Below are 17,910 nucleotides of genomic sequence, written 5' to 3' on the forward strand. Positions count from 1 at the left end.
GAACATGCCTCACAGTTCAGCCCCCTAGCCTCCCTGTGATTGTCCCGGCAGCCTGACTGTTTGTGTCACATACAGTAAACAGCGTTCTGTAATCAAAGCTGTATGCCTGGTCTCAGAATTTGCCTCCTGCTCTGACCTTTAATTTCTCATTAATTTATGCTGACATACAGTAATCTCATCTGTCAATTCAAGGCACAGCATTCCACGTGGGAATAATTAATTCACATGTTAGATGCTAATTTCAAACCCAATTCAAGCTGCAGTATTTTAAGTATATTCTTCAAAGCTGTGATTAATGGTGGACAGGTTGCGAGTGGGTGGAATAATATATAATGTAAAAGAAAAATATGATTTCGTTAGAAGTTATTATTATTATTATTATTATGGACAGCGTTTGTGGGTTTTGGAGTTGAATCACTGGGACTGCTGCTTCCTGAACACAAACTAAAGCACTGGGAAAACTTGACAGGATGTGATGCAAAGTGGAAGATATTCATCTGCCCTCTTTATATTCTTTTTTAATTTTGCAATTGCTTCCTTATGTGTGTTGGGTGTTTTACTTCATTTTAGGCTGATTGAAGACCAGATGGACTGCTGCATCCTGGACCATCTGTAAAAGGGTTTCACTGTGTGAAGGTAGGCCCACCAGAAGAGCCCTGCAGTAGTCCAGGTGAGAGATAACCATGTGCTGGGTGCAGTACTGAGTCAGGTAAGACCTGATGGTGGAATGCAGATGCACCTATCACCATATCACCTCCTTCAGGTCCTGATCTGAAACCTTTAGGTCTGCTGGGTCTTTTGGTCAGTTCATCCTATAACAGCTGAAACCAGGACCTAATCCAGACTGACACAGAGGTAAGTTAATGCAGTGATAATACTTTTAATAACCAAAGTGAAGAAAACCAGGTGTGTGGTTGATAACCAAGCAGGTGACTTGCAAGACAGCCATAGACACAGAAGGTGATGTAATTTCAAAATAATAACAGAGTCTAAAATGGAAATAACTCAGATGGTGGATCAAGACAATCCATCTTGATTTTACAATAATTTATGCGAAGCAGGGAAGTACGTTGTACGACTGGTCTTTTGAGAACCTACTGTGATGGGTTTCACAGCAGCTGCACACTTAACCTGATGGTGTTCTTCGTACCAATAAATCATAATGACATATGAAATTCTCAATTAGACTGCTCAGTACTCCTTTTAATGTAGGATGAATGATTTTAGAAGGTGTCTTGGGTTTTATTTTTTGGGTGGTAAATTGATTGGTTGATGGTGAATTTCCTGGACTTTAGCCTTGACTCTCCATAATGCTCCATGTTTTATTGTTGTTCTGTCTGTAGATTAATGTGCTGCTGCTGTCTTTGCTAGGCCCCTCTACAGAGCAAACCTGGCTTATTAAAAGGTCTGAATGGAACTATATGGACATATTTGACTTGTGTGCAGAGTGCCTCTGTAAACAAAACAACCAGTGTTGAATTTCTCTACTCATGAGGAGGAGGAGGCAGGGAGCTGGATTGGTGGGTGAGGGCAGCAAGGTCATGGGTTGCAGAGATGTGCTAACTATAATGTGAGGGGCTGTCACAAAGGCTGGACAACAGTGGTAACAGAAATGTCAGGTGAAAAACCTGGGACGACATGTGTCACTTTGATTCCAGAGCATAGGCCAGTGCTGCAAGTTCAGTGTCCAGCATGCCTGTCCGAATCCTCCTCTGTCTCCCCCTAATCTGGTGGAAAACACTTCTATCCAAAGCCAGATGGACAGGGCTGGAGGGAAAGTAGAGTCTGACTGACAGAAAACACTGATTTCTTTGTAAAACTAAGGGAGCTGGACACTGACGGTCTTGTTTAGATGAGAATATCTTCCACCAAGAAGACGCTGCTGCTGGATGAAGCTACACTACTAATGAACATACTGATGGTCTGACTGCTCTAACTTATTTATGCATGTGAAAATTACTGTTGAGTCAATTATTTTAAAGGTTTAAACAAAGAGCAAAGATGAAAAATAATGTGTTTTCCATTTTAAAAAATCACTTACTCTAAATTCTTAAAATGACATCTAGGTTTCAAGTTTCCACATCACCACAGAAGGTGACTGTGTCTCAGTAGAAAGATTGGTGGTTGATCCCCGGCTCCTCCAGTCTGTATGAAGAATTGCCCTTGGCCAAGATACTGGACCCAAAAATGCCCTTAAACCGTAATCTCCATCGATACTAACACACCTGAAAATGGATATTACATGACCATTCATGTATTTAAAACACCACCCAGGACTTTTCAAACCAAAAGTAGCATTTCTGAAAGTCTCTGTTTAGGAGCTTGAAAACTTTTTATTGAGCTTATAGTTTTTTTTCACTTTCTCATTTCTTTATCTCTAATCACTTTGTAATTATTATTATCATTATTATAAACTTGCCGACACCGGATGTTAAATTATGAAAATTTTGTACTGGCAATTTTGCACTCTGCAATTTATTGCTACTACAATGTAGTTGTTCATGTATCTAAATGATGGTTCTGCCCATTTTACACTGGACAAAAAAAACTGCTAACACTTGCTAACATCTGGCTTCTGTCGTTAGTGTGAAAAGGTACAATCAGCATTCACTCCCAGGTCACATGACTCTGCAGTAGCGTCAGGCATTTATCAGCTCTGGTTCCAATCAGCAGTGATGTACTAAATCTCTCCCCTAGCTCTTCCTGCTGTGATGTCTTTCAGAGCGTGCACACTGTAAAGACATCTGTCACCAGAAACACCATAGCTACACCTTCCTCTGATAGTGAGCTGCAGGCCTGACATAAGTTTTAAAAACACATAATCACTTACTAAGGCGTCTCACACAGAGGTTCCAACGCACAGGAGCACCAACCCAGGAATGAGTTGTGGTGGCAAATCGTTTTAATCAACATGTATAGCAATATCTATGATTTGGAGATAGTTGGGTGCAACTATCTGCAGATATTTCATCTGTCATCCAGCACTTAAACTAAACTAATAAACTATACTCTAAACTGGCAAGACTGGCAAGACTTTCAAGACTGCGTCTGTGTGTGTGTGTGTGTGTGTGTGTGTGTGTGTGTGTGTGTGCGTGTGCGCAGTAACTGCATGTGATGATGTTGCTCCCTGTAGTAGTGTATCTGTGTCCTCTCTTGACAGAAAGGAAAACTCGTCAGCGGAGGAGTCTATCCTCTTTTTTCACTGCATTTAAAAAACCTTGTTATACGTGCTAAATTTGGTGTCTCACTTCAATTCAAAATGAAACACTGCAATCAAAACCTGACAACTCTCTTTCAAAAGGGAATTTCTCAGACGAAACCATACACACATTCACCATCTGAATGATTCTTTCAAAGCAGCAACAACACACTGATGAACTTAACACAAAACACTGCTGTCTTTACAACTTTATATGTCTTTTTAATTGTGTCATGCAGGCTTCACACAACACAGAAATATTACATTTTCAGAAAACACTTCATTTTACCAGAAGAGAGTTTCACAGAACAGTAGAATTTACAGGTTGTAGCTGCAACAAAGTCCAGGACTCTGTCACAGAACATGTGAATATGCTGTTAAGTAACTCTGGTGTAAAAAACAAAGGATTTCAATGTCTAAATTCTCATACAAGAGGGGGCTGGGGGTGGGTTGGGACAGATAAGCAGATACCATCACAGACACCACCCCCAGAATGGGGGCACTAGTACAGGCCACATACATTTTTGTCTGCATGTATACATTGACAACACAACACAATCTGCTGCCATCACTCTATTACTCTATAGTACTGTCATACTTCCACATATTCATACTGAATGTCTTTGATTCTAACACTGTTCCTCTGGAAGCTTGTACAGCAGCTTCATCATCAGGTGGTGTTGACTCAACATGTGGCATGTACTGTGTACATGATGAGTACTGAAAGGAACAGTCTAGAAAGTTGAAGACCTGTTCTCCAGTCTCAGTGTCCATATTATGGATCCTACTCTATAGTGACTGAGGTTGGGCTGGACTCTCTGCTCAGCCTTCCTCAGTGTCAGGCCATGATTTATGACATTGTCCACAAAAGTGGATCTAATGTCAGCTGAAATATGTGTCCGTCTATTGCCAGGTCCTCTTTGTTCTGGCCTTCATCCTCCACCTCCACTCTGTCTACCTCTCTTTCCCTCACTTTCACTACTTCCATGTTTGCAAAATTCTCACAGCTCACATGAGGTCTATCTGTAGCACTAAGGCTCAGACTGAGCCTTCTGCAGAAGTGTTTTAGTGTGCTTTGCAGTTTGAAAAATGAGTGTTTTACCAATGATTGTAAGATTTAAGTTTCGGACAAAGTGTCCAATGTAAGCTTTGTTTAAGGCATGGTTTCAAAAGTTAAGGTTTTGATGCCTAGGTCTAAGCATTCACTTTTAGTGTGTAAGGACTCGCAAAAAACTGCAATGCCATGAGATGTTTCAAAGATGATAGCAGAATAAGTATATAGAGAAACTGACACATCAAACATGGCTGTCAGCCTCCCAAGAAGCCTGCACACTTCCCCTTGGTTACTCTCTCAACTCTGACCTTTGACCTACTGCATGTATTACTCCAAATAAAACTGATGTGAAGACCCCTCTTTGCACATGATTCCCCTTATTCCCAAACAGTGAGCACACTCAGCCCATGAACTGTCCTGGCATCCATCCATGTCGACAAACGCTCAAAGAGTGGAGCGGGCGAGTCAGAGGGAGACGACATACATATGTCAAATTGTGTTTGACAGAGCTGACCCAGAGATTTAGTCACGCCATGTCTCCAGACATTACCCCCATTCCTTCTACCTGCCACCAAATGCAAGGTGAAGTGATCAGGGAGCATGTGTAAGTCAACACTTTCCACAATAACATTTACTCCCATTAGTGTAGAAGGTATGAGAAGGTGGAACTGAGGGAATTCAAACCTCTGCTAACACCAAAAGGAGTGAATTTTCACTGACAAAAAAAGTTTGTGTGATTAAATGATAACATAAAAAAACCCTTTCGCTCATCCACTGAAAGAAAGAAAGAAAGAAAGAAAGGATAGGAGTGAGCCAGAGGACAGGATCTGGGGTTGTGATGGTGCACACACAGCATGTATTAGGTAATGAGTGGGGCCAATGTCAGCTGTAAATATCTGGGACAGTGGTTGACAGGATGAAGACATGATTGAGAAGATGAGTGTTCTGGGGAGGACTGAGGCACCAGCATCACCATCTCTCTGCCCCTCCCATCTTCACTGAGGACACCATCTCTGCACCCATCTATGACTCACTGAGGAACACACAAGAGGGCTGTACAGTCTGTACTTCTTCCTTTAGTGAGTGTGTGTCTCTCTTTGTGTTAGTCGTTGTAAAGATTTGGGATGCTAATGGGATGTAATAATACACAAAAAATTGTATTACTACTTTTATAGTTTTTTTCAGTTGTTAACACACTAAAATGAGACACAAAGCAAAATTATTGAAACTGACACTCAGCGAGCAAAACCTCAGTTCACGTGTCCAGAACTTTAAATACATTTTCACGTTTGCACCCAAATTGTAATTCAACATAATACTTTTTGCAATGCACTGCACACAGTTCTCTATGTAAAACACAGGAATCTGACATAGTCATTTGTTTGCCATTTCAAAACACTGCTATTTAAAATGCTACACCCATTGACCACCTGGTCAAACATCTAACTGCTTAATTATTGACTCATCAATCAGGATGTAAGCACTTTGAAAAGATACATTTTTACAACAATGGAAGCAGCAGCAAGAGGAAGAAGTGATGAGAGAGTGAGAGGTGGAGGAAGAGTGAGAGGTAGGGGTACAGCTGGAGGGGGAGGATTAGGACAAGCTGGAGGGGGAGGGGGAGGACAAAAGGACAAAAAAAGGCACAGCTTTCAGATGAAGTCCAGGCAACATCAGTCATAAGTTGACAATGACAGAGACTGGACAGAGGGTCCAGCCCAACATGAGCTCATTTACTGTTGCTTCTGTCATCTGGACATCTAGGCTTGACAGAATACCATTCACTCTGCATAATTCAAGATTCCACCAATCATACTGTGTCCATCACTTCTTGGTCACATTGTTCACAGAGCCATTGTAGATGGCGTCCTCCATTGACATGCTTGGTCAATACAACACCGACCACATTCTCCCATTTTTTGACAGACAGATCAACTTTGTGATACCGTATGGTTGATGCAGAGCAGCACTGATATGTGCCAGTATGGGACAATCTCAGCCCTGATCCAAAACTGTTTTGTTGACCACCCACAATTTCTTATTCAGTACCTTCCATCCTACTCTGCATTTCTCAGCTCAGTTGAGTTCTTCTCTGCATGCCAAAGGAAGGGGTATGACCATCAGCCTTATGTGCACATGGCTCTTCTGTAGGCAATGGAAGGGGCATGTGATGATATTTATGTGGGTGCTGTCCAGGGCTAGATATGATTCTTCCCTCGCTGATCTTGATGAGGTACTGTAGCCAAACACAGTGAGGTGGACAGATGCAGCCTAAATATTTACTTTTCTTTTGTCTTGAAATTTTTTTCTGTATAGTTTCCCCTCAAATTTTCTTTTTCTGTTTGTTATATTGATAGAAATTGTTTTTTGTTCCTACAACCATATTGTAGGATGTACTGTGCATATGATTGATTGATTGATTGATTGATTGATTGATTAATTGATTGATTGATTGATTGATTGATTGACTGACTGATTTGATTTTTTTTTTTTTTTTTAACAGTATTTATGTTTCTCAACATATACAAGACCACCAAAGATGAAAGTGCTTTGGATTGAGCACAACAGTGTGTAGTAGATTTAACAAGAATTGGATAATATGAATGTAGTGTTTGCCATTTGCTGAGTTTGATTTTGATAAGAGTTTATGTAGTGAGGTGTTTTGCATTTTGAGTGTTTGGTTTTGTGAATTGTGTTAAGTGTTTTGAAAAAATTAGCTCTTTTTTCAAAATCGTGCCTAAGCAATTGTAAGAAAATTTGAGGTCATCAGTGTGTTTTGCCGCTTTGATAGATGTCATACTGTCTGGAGGAAACCAGGCACCGCTAATCACCTGAACAACACCATCCCAACAGTGAAGCATGGTGGAGGCAGCATCAGGCTGTGTTGGAACAGGAAGACTGGTTAGGACTGAGGGAAAACTGAACAGATCAAAGTGCAGAGAGATCCTTAATGAAAACCTGGTCCAGAGCTCAGGACCTCAGACTGGGCTGAAGGTTTACCTTCCTCGGCACACAGGAACAACACAGGAGCGACTTAGAGACAACTCTGTGAATGAATCCTGATTTGAACCCAATCCAACATCTGGAGAGACCTGAACATGTCTGAAAATCCACAAATCCAGATGCGTAATTGGTTGTGATCACATCCTCCAAGAAGACTGGAGGATGTGATCACTGCTAAAGGTGCATCAACTAAGTCCAGAGTAAAGTGTCTGATGTGACTGTGATATTTCAATAAATTGTTACCTTCAGCTATGTAGCCAGACTGACAGACAGACACAGCTCATGAGTTGAGCCATCTATTCCTTTAACACGCAGTAGTAACGACTTCATGAGTTTCTTTACAAATATAATTGTAATTGTAATCTGTTCCCCTTCCCCACAGCTGACACAGTATAGACCAGTACAGTAACTGATTCATATTTAGCCTGCTTCACTCCTGTAGATCTTTCTGAGCTCACTTCAACAGTTTCTTCATCTAAACCATCAACTTGTCTTCTAGACCGTGTTCCAACTGTTCAAGGATTATCTGAGTCCTGAAACAGGCCTTATTTATGCTGCCGGAATTTCGGCACATAACTAGTCCCGCAGCTTTGAGAAAACCCTGCCAATATATATCAAAGCGTGCTGCTCTATCGGGAATGGTGACTGTGACTTTTCTTAGCGATTTGAGTAACCTTGGCAAAGTGAGTGGCAATAAAAGGCGAAAAAATTCCCATAGAGAATGAATTGGGAGACTTCTTGAAAATGACCAACTTGAGACTTGAGAGTCTTTTGGGTTAAATCGGTATTTTGACAACTATTATGGTTTACACAAAATCACATTTTATGTTTTGTGTCATTTTTAGACTGTTTCAGACTTTATAATGGGTGTGTATTGCACAGAATGTTCAGAACTAGAGTGGATGACATCATCCCTAGAGTGGGAGAAGCTCTAGAACTCCTCTAAAAAATTCTGTGTAACTCGCCCTCGCAGCCACTCAGTCTTCACACATCATGGCTTCCTTGGTAGTAGACAAATTTGTCCTGTTTCATAGAATGTGCAGAGACTTACAGAATTTGAACATGAGCCTCAAAGCGATGGGAGTACCCCCCACCTCTCCTTTTGACTGAAATACAAATTCAGGAGCTGATTTCCCCAAAAATGCAGAAGTGACATTTTTTTGTAACTCGCTCCTGTGTCCAAATTTTTGGCTCTACAAACACCAAAACCAGAAATGCAGTGCATGAAGGTCTTGTGCCGGTATTGGTGTGCTCATGGTTCTGATAGGCATTACTGTTTTTTCACTAATAACAGTCGTTTAAGAGGCTTACGAAGCCAAAATCTCACCCAGATCTGTGTCAGCTCTGTCTTCCAGCTAGACAGAGGTGTTCGAATCAGCTTGTTAAGAGGCTCTTTGATCTCTGTGATGTTTACAAGAGATGCAGAAATTACAGTTCAGACTGGACAGTACAACAATAAATACAGCAGCAGACAGATTGGATTTACTTTGAGCTTTGAGCTACAGGAACTGTTCAACCATCATAGTAGCGCTCCCATAGACTGCAATACAAATTCAGAAGCTGATAGCAAGCAGCAGGTCTCAGGTCTCAGCAGGTGCTACTATGTTTAAATGATGCGCTTGCAACAAGCAGCAAGTCTACATAGCTTGTAGTTTTTCTGCAATATATATGTATATATTAGTATATTTTTGTCGGTTGGTGTTTTTTATTCTACGTCGTTGTTTTGTCTGACGGCTGAGCTGATGAAGCCATACAGTGGATGCAGAGCCGGGGCTAAGCTAAAGGTTAGGAGATGGAGATATAAGCCTTTTGTACCATCGATCCTAATGGGAAATGTCAACTCTCTGTGTGATGAACTGGAGATGAACTGGAGGCACTCATGAAGAACCAGCAAGCATATCGTGAGTGTAGTATCATGTGTTTCACGGAGACCTGGTTAAACGACCCTACTCCCAACTGTTGTGTGAATTTACGTGCAGACAGAGAAACCAGAGAAAGTGAAAAGAATAAAGGTGGAGGCTCTTCTTGTGAACAATACATGGTGCAAGCCCTGTGTACTGAGGCAGGCTGCAACCACCCAATCATTCAGGAACTGGACCTCAGAGGCCAGTGAGTGTCTAAAAGACTGTTTTGAGTGCACAGGTTGGAATGTCCTGTCGGAGTCACAGGAAAATGATAAAATGGTTGAATATACCACAGACTACATTAACTTCTGTATAGGCACTATAATACGAGCAAGAACTGTACACTGCTGTCCAAACAACAAACCCTGGATCACCAGTAACATCAAGACAATCGTCAATGAGAAAAAGGAGGCCTTCAGGGATGGAGACAGGGAGAAGCTCAATTGTGTGCAACATGATCTGAAGAGAAGATTAAAGCAGGCGAAAGAGGACTACAAAAAGAAAGTAGAGAGGAAGCTGCAGCACAACAACACCAGAGAGGTGAAGAAGGGGATGAGAACCATCACTGGCTATAAGGACAAGAACAGCCAGGCAACATCAGGTGATGTGGACAAGACCAATGAGTTTAACCAGTTCTACAACAGGTTTGACACCGACTCACCTGTTCTCTCTCCCACAGCTTCAGCTGCAGCTTCTCCTATGGCATGTCCACCAAAACCTGACACTGCAGCTGCAACTCTGGTACCTAAAGTAGAACGACCGGCTAAATGACTACAGACCCTCACATCTCATATCAAGAAGACCCTGGAGCAGCTGCTTCTCCACCTTCTGAGGCCACAGGTTGAACATGCACTAGACCCCCTACAGTTCACCTAGAAAGAACATATTGGAGTGGATGATGCCGTCCTTTACATGCTCCACCGGGCACATTCTTACATGGATGAGCCAGGTAGTTACATGAGGATTATGTTCTTTGATTTCTCAGTTGCATTTAACACCATCCAACCCCCCATTCTTAAACACAAGCTGGAAGGGATGGGGGTGGATCCCTGCTTCACCTCCTGGATTGTGGATTACCTGACAAGACGACCACAGTACGTCAGGCAGGGTAACTGTGTCTCAGGGACAGTGATGAGCAGCACTGGGGCTCCACAGGGGACTGTTCTGGCTCTGTTCCTGTTCACCCTGTAACCGGCGGACCTTATATACAACTCTGAGTCCTGCCATCTCCAGACATACTCGGATGTCACAGCTATTGTGGCGTGTATCAAGAACAGACAGGGAGAGGAGTACAGAGATCTGACGATGGCCTTCAGTAAATGGAGCCACAAGAACTGCCTCCTTCTGAACACCTCCAAGACCAAGGAGATGGCCATTGACTTTTTGAGGTCTAGGCCCACCCTTCAGCCAGTCAACATTGTCTCTCCCTCTCTCTCGCTCGCTCGGTGTGGTGTTGTTACGTGATATTTATTTTTTAACAACTTCAGCAATGACGCAATCACTTCTGCTCTTCAGCAAGGGCTACGAGACTAAAGCAGGAGGGAGCGTAGACTCACTGGCATGGCATTGTTGACAGTAGTGTTGTACACACAGGAGTGCATTGTGTACTCCGTAAGGCACCCCTCGAATAACTGCAGCGATTCTGACACCTTATCGTGGAAATCCTCCACAGACGTTATTGCGCTGAAAGCTCTTAATTTCCAGGGAAGTATTCTGGACACCGAGCACGCCGACGCCGAGCAGACAAGCGGGCAGGCAGGTCCTGGGTCTCTGCTCCATAAGCCTCTATACGCCGCCGAAAAGCATCACTCTTCAGTGAAAATCTCGCCATTTGTTTTCCTTTTAGTCCTGTATTTTTTTCTATGTCCCATACGCCCGTCTGTCCTTTCTAAAAACCGCGACCAGGTGCAGATCCAAGCTAGAGGTAGCTTACACCTCCTACACTCAAGACTCATGAACATCAACTGAGTCACAATGCCGCCAGGGAAGCAAGAGCACACACGAACGCTTGGTCGTCCCATGGGGCTGGCACAACTTGCAGTCATTCTACTCCTGGCCGGCGATGTGGAGATAAATCCAGGCCCTGTACTGCTTGGTGCAGCTACCGTTAGCCTAATCGGACGTCAGCCAGCTACTCCACTTCAATTAGCCACGCTAAGCGGTGTAACGTTAGCTGCCGCAGCTACACCGCCTCAGCTAGCAATGCTAAGCCAGCAGCTAAATCGGACCTCACAACAGGCGCTTTACCTGCCTTCCCTGCACTTGGCCTGGCCCGCGCAAAAACTGCCCTGGCGACCCACAACATCGTGGCTACAGCGGCGCAGCAGCGGTTCCTCCAGTGCGCCCCAGAAACCTCGTTTTCAAAAAACTACGGTCTGCAAACCTATACAGTACTCTCAACCAAGCCAAGGTAATCTGGGACCCACACTGTAAACCAAGAGGTCTCCTTGGTGGACATTTAAATATTAGAAGTATGTTGCCTAAGTGTGACCAAGTTAATTATTTATTAAGTAACTCGAACCTGGACTTCTTATGTTTGTCTGAGACCTGGTTAAATGTAAATTCACCGTTGGCTGGGCTGTATGTACCAGGCTACAATATATTTAGCAAAGACAGGGTGGGAAATCGGGGTGGAGGGGTAATGTTTTATGTAAGAGAACACTTAAAGTGCACACAGATAGAATGGGTCTGTGAACACAATCTTGAATGTATCGGTCTTAAATTAGCTCTCTCTCCACAAATGTCAATAACACTGATTGGGATGTATAGACCTCCATCTGCCTCTAATGCTTTCTATGCTGAGCTTCAGGCACTACTTAAGGAATGTGACACGAAAAACGAAGTTATCTTGCTTTGAGATTTAAATATCAACTGGCTTGACAAATCCAATCGGAGAAAGTTAAAATCGCTAATAACCAATTTTAACTTTACACAACTAATCAACGACCCTACTACACAAACTACTTCCTCTAAAACGTGTATAGATCTTGTCTTTTCCAATAAATGTGAGAGAATCCAGAAGACGTTTAATTTGATCACAGGTCTGTCAGACCATAACCTCATTCTGTTCTCAAGAAAGTTAACTAAAAATAGATTTTCCTGTACTAAGAAACATAGGCGCTAAACAATATTGACTGGGATAATTATCTCACTCATAATCATGTTAGTGACAATTGTAATGTATTCATGACTGTGATTCAAGACACAGTGTCTGCATTCACAAGAAAAGTTAAAGCAAAACCATTGAAAAAGAATCACCTCCTGTGGTTAAATGAAAACATACGAACATTATTGAAAAAACGAGATCATGCTCTTAAAGTATCACTTAAAATGAAAAGAATGAATGACAGACAGGCATTTACTTCTCTTAGAAATAAAGTGGTGAAAGAAATTCGATCCGCAAAAGCTAACTTTTTTATTAATATAATCAGTAATGCTAGAGGAAACGCAAAAGAGATCTGGACAAATATTAAAAAACTGACGGGTAATAGTATAGTGCACAGAGAGATTAGGGAATTACAGCTAGAGGAGAAAATCATCCAAGATCCAAGTAACATCGTAACAACTCTGAACGATTATTTTATAGATTCAGTTAAAGATATGACGCAAAGCAACCACCTTCAGAAAGAATATTTCTTACTAATACCACTGAATACCAACAAACCCTTTCTTAACTTGTGTGCAGTGTCTCAGTCTCAGGTTGATAAAACTGTGTGTGGTCTCAGAGGCTCTAAAGCCAAAGATGCATTCTGTATGGATGTAACATTTCTAAAAAAATCACAAAGAATCTTTCATAGCACCGCTAACTACTATTATAAATAGATCAATAAACGAAGGTTCCTTCCCTGAACCCTGGAAATGCTCTGTCGTAACACCAGTATTTAAATCAGGTAATCCTGCAATAACCAGCAACTACAGACCAATAAGCATACTTCCAGATACTGTTGACCAAACTGTCAAGCTTTAATTTCTCTCCAAATACTCTGAAATGGATTGAATCATACATATCTGCAAGATCTCAGTGTGTTAGGATACAGAACATGAAGTCACCTTCACATAACAACAATGTAGGGGTACCGCAGGGGTCGGTCCTAGGTCCACTGCTTTTCAGTTTGTTTATAAATGATCTGCCAAGCTTTTGTCCTTTGCATGTCACCTGCCAAATGTTTGCCGATGATGCTGTTCTGTATGTCCATGCAAACGATAAAAAACATGCTGCACAAGAACTGACGGATGCTATGACAAATGTGTACAATTGGCTTGAGAAATCCCAACTGTACTTGAACATATCCAAAACTGTATGCATGTACTTCTCAAAGAGAGCAAATTCTGACAGTGATCCTAAAGTTTTAGTACATGGTAAAACAATCGAGGTGGTACAACAGTTTAAATATTTAGGAGTTACTCTTGACTCGCATCTTCTTTTTAAACGACAGATAAAAAACACTGTGAATAGAATTAAGTTTAACTTGTCCAATTTCAGGTTTATTAGAAATAACCTAACCCCTGAGGCAGCTAAAATGTATTTTGACAGTATGATTATGTCACACCTGTCCTATTGCGTAACAAGCTGGGCATCGGCTTGTAAGACAACACTAAAGCCGACTGAAACAGTCTATAAACAAGCTCTGAAAGTGTTAGACAAAAAAACGAAAACGTACCATCACTGTCAGATATTAAAAAAACATGAGCGCTTAAGCTGGGACAATATTGTTAAACACACTGATGCGATTTTGATTTATAAAATTTTCCACGGCAAAGCACCTTCTCCATTACAGGAATTTGTGAAAAATAAAGCCGGTTCTAGAGGTGACTGTGTTGTTCCTTTTAGAAAAAGTACCTTTAGTCAAGCTGCTTTTTCTTTTCGTGCATCTCACACCTGGAATTCAATACCAAGCATGATACGTGAACTCCCGTCTCTGACTTCTTTCACCAAACATGTTAAAGCTTGGCTACTGGAAGATCAACACTGTAACCGCACCTTAGCCTAAAACTTGTATAGTTGCTCAGTGTTAGCCAATTGCTGGGGTACCATCCGCAACTCCCAATGAGTGCATACCCAGTATTGTGCATTCAAAATAGGGATTATCTACTGTACAATCGGGCAATCTGCAATATAAGTATGCACTTAACACTTTAACACTATAGCACTTTGCACTTTAATCAGCTCTCTGATATTTATCTATTTAAGTTTTTAGTATCTAAATACTAGTGAAATACGTATAATACCCCGACCCTTGGTCTGTATGTTTCATGATCTACAATATTACTGTATCTTTTTTTGTCTTCCAATTGCCCTACTTGTTGTTACTGTTGTTTATTAGTGCCACGGGTGCTCAGCTCCGAGGCACTCCTCTACAGCTAAAATAGCTGAGAGGAGTGCCTCTGGCAGAGTCTTGATCCCGAAAGAGGTGCTATGACTTTTGGTGTTAAAATTCCAATTTTTCCCAAAGTTATTCCCAAAATACTGGGAATAAATAATGCATTAGGAATGCATTGGAATTTTCTTTAAAAACCCACAAAATTTCACCTTTTTTCTACAAAATTTCACCTTTTTTCTGAGTCACCCAGCTCTCTCATACCTGCACCTAGAAATGTGATTCAAACTATAAAACGGAGGAAAACTTCGGCTCGCTCCAAAAGACAACTGTTTTTACATAACATGTAAACTTTTCAAACTATGAGCACTCAATGGAGGAGTGGAAATCACTTTTTCTTCAAAGTTAGAGTGACAGCGTCAGTTGGCTAGAGTGCGTGAAGCAGTAAAAAATAACCTTTATTTTTATTTTTAACTCGAGCTCACGGCCAAACCGTAAAAAGGAGACAAATCATTCTTTCTCAAAATGTAGACATAGTTGTTGGGATTCATAAACGGTTTTCTCATAATTTGCAATTGTTTGAAGCCATGTAGAATCCAAATTCTGGGCAGATTTTCACATTGCCATGGCAACGGCAGCTCCTGACCTGTGTGCGTGTGTGCGTGCCTAGCAACCAGATAACCAACTCTCCAAGCTCCGCTAGCTTTACATTAGCTGCATGTTAGGTCTTAAATTACATTTAGTTAGGTCTTAAATATGTAAGTCCATTTACTGCTTCCTTCGTTGCTTTTTTTTTTGTTTTGTTAAATGAGTGAATAAAGTTGTGACGGTCTCCACTGAGACAGAGGAGAGGACAATCTACTAGCCCTCTCTCGCTGTCACTTCTAGTCGCGTTACTCTCCTCCCCAGTAATGTTAAATTTAGCACAGAAAAAAACATAACAGTGGTAATTTAAATAGCGGTTCATGGGATTTATTAACCCTCAGGGGTCCCTCTGTCCTTTTTTGGACATTTTCTTCACTTTTCTTTTTTGATTTGCTGATCATTTTGGCTGTGTTACAGCTGAAGGTATTGATTTCTGCAAGAAAGTGTCTTTTTTGACATATTTTTAAAATCTAATGTCAGTTATTGTTACAGGTCTATTATACACTGGTAACACATTTTGTAGCCTCTGGGGTTCCTCACATCCAAAAAAGGACACACAAAAAAAATGCTATAAAATCATCATATATCAATATTTTTTTTCAGTTTTTCTTGCATACATCTCTTAAACCACTTCAGTTCTGCTCAAACCTACCAAATGTTTATTAGTTTTCAGGATTTTAACCCTTTAAATGCCAGTTTGAAGACATGTTGCCTCATGTTTTATTAAAAAAAACAACACAGAATATGAGATATTTCCCACATAATACATGATGGAGGGATGTGACATTGTTTTATATCAGAGTCTTTTATATCAAGACATTTCTTAAAACCAGAATATGATCAGGGTTACTTTTGAACACTGGAAATAAATCATGTACTCATCCCGGCAGTAGCCCCCGTGGCACTCAAAATTTCTCTGGAATTTTCTAGTTGATTTTATTATTTCACGTTGTTAACATCAACCTGCAAAGGGACTGCAGCTGGAAATTAGCCGCTTGGCTATAATCTGGCATATTTACATGTAAATGTTCATTAATATGTACTGTCCCTTGTTTTTAAATAAATAAACTCCAAACTCCAATGTCTGCTGTCTTTAGGCACAGCTCCATTCACTAACCAGAGCTAACTGCACACTCTAACTGCCATCTCTGAAAATTTTCCTCAAAAAAGTCAAACTCAAAGCTCTTTTAAATCCCACAATTTCCAACCTTCATTGAAAATTTTTATATCAAAAATGTTTTTGAGGAAGTGATTGGAGTACCCTCCACCTCTCCCATTGACTGCAATACAAATTCAGGAGTAGGTGTTACTAGACAGAAATGGGCCAAGCTGATTCTGATTGGCTAATTAAACTCATTGATTCTTAGCCTTTTAACTCAGGTATGAGAGGTGTATTTGTGTCTGCTTGTGTGTTGATGTCTGGTTCTTTGCATCTGTGTACATGTGTTTGTATAATTGTGAGGACAATTTTGGTTAAAAACCATGATTGAATTTGTCATGACTGGCCAAAATGACCTCACAAAGGGCTGTTTGAAGGTCAAAAGACACACAAACTCCATCACCATCATATGGATATTAACTGTATAAGCGTCTCAACCTGGTAACACAAGCTTTTTGGAGGCTTTATGGTAGACAGCTTTACTGCCACACACAACAATAAACATACGCACATTGAAAAACACACACAAACAACATCTTACTTTTTTTTGATATTCCCCTTCAAAATAAGAGTCTCAACCAGTAAAAAGAACTTACTGGAGGTTCTGTTGGGAAGCTCCACCGCTACACACACACATATACACACACACACACACACACACATATATATATATATATTGACAGAAACACACAAAAAACATCTCCACCAATTGGATTAACCTCCGAAATAAAAGTCTTAACATGGTAAGAGGGAATTATTGGTTCTGCTGTACAAAACCTTATGCAATTTATACTGCCAAACACAGAAGCACAGATACTTTCAAAATAAGAGTCTCAAAAAGGTAAGAGCTAAGGTAAGGTCATAAAAGTTCGATCCTAGAAGCTGTCTAATGGTATAGCTTTATAGCAGATCAACTTCTGTTAGGGCATGTTCATATGTGTATACATGACTTGCTATGATTGCGGGGACAGATTTGGGTTTGAAACCATCAGTGTTAGGTTACTTTAGCCAGTCGTGAAAGCTTCAAAAGGCTTTTTGAGGGACACCAGCAGTGTCAGGATAAGTCTCTACGACATGAATGAAACTGAAAGTAACGTCCTTTGTACAGATTGAAACGAGAGGAGTGAGGTTCACGCACCAAGCAGCAGGCACATTAAAAATTTCTCCAGGAATTTTCTAGTTATTATTATTATTATTGTTATTATTATTAATAATAACAATAATAATTAATAATACTAATAATATTTCTGTTGTTGTTTTTGTCATATTAATTGCTGTTATCATTAATAACAGTATTACACCTGTCAGTATCAATGTTATTATTACATTACATTACGTTATTATTACAACCAGCGCATTAATATGCAGCTGTTCCTGGTCTCTCTCTGCTTTGAGATAACGTATGAATATATACGCAAACACAGAGACACACAAACACACATATGTGTGTGAGTGTTCGAATTGAGTTGAATATAATTTGCTGATTCTGTGGTACCATTTTTGAGGCAGATTTCTTGTATTTGAAAATCTACTTGATGATAAACCTGATTCTTTTGACTGTATTTGTGTTTGTAGTATTTCTATAGAATATCACCATATTTAATTTAATAATGATATTATAGAGAACA

This window comes from Seriola lalandi, unplaced genomic scaffold, assembly GCF_002814215.2.
Source record: "Seriola lalandi dorsalis isolate HSWRI2012SDOR001 ecotype SW California unplaced genomic scaffold, Sedor1 jcf7180002054693, whole genome shotgun sequence".
Taxonomy (NCBI): domain Eukaryota; kingdom Metazoa; phylum Chordata; class Actinopteri; order Carangiformes; family Carangidae; genus Seriola; species Seriola lalandi.